The sequence below is a fragment of the Alligator sinensis genome, unplaced genomic scaffold, assembly GCF_000455745.1.
Source record: "Alligator sinensis unplaced genomic scaffold, ASM45574v1 scaffold1338_1, whole genome shotgun sequence".
NCBI lineage: Eukaryota > Metazoa > Chordata > Crocodylia > Alligatoridae > Alligator > Alligator sinensis.
In genome coordinates, this window is record NW_005842713.1 from 84018 (window position 1) to 84265 (window position 248).

A 248-nucleotide genomic window follows, 5' to 3' on the forward strand; every position below is an offset into this window, starting at 1 on the left:
GGGCTGGTGAATGGAGAGGCAGACACAACTTATTGGTTGTAAAAAACTTTACTCACGCTGCTTGCAATCACAACGCAGGTGGTCCGGTCGTCAGAACAACCACACGAGTTGTTCCAGCTGGCGGGGCCCAAGCCAGTTAATCCGTCCGCAATTCAAAGCCGGCGGGGAAAGGGGTACGTCGGGGTTGCGCTCGGTGACGGGAAGAAAGATCGATAGGTGATCAGTCTATCAATCGGCAGCCGCAAGTC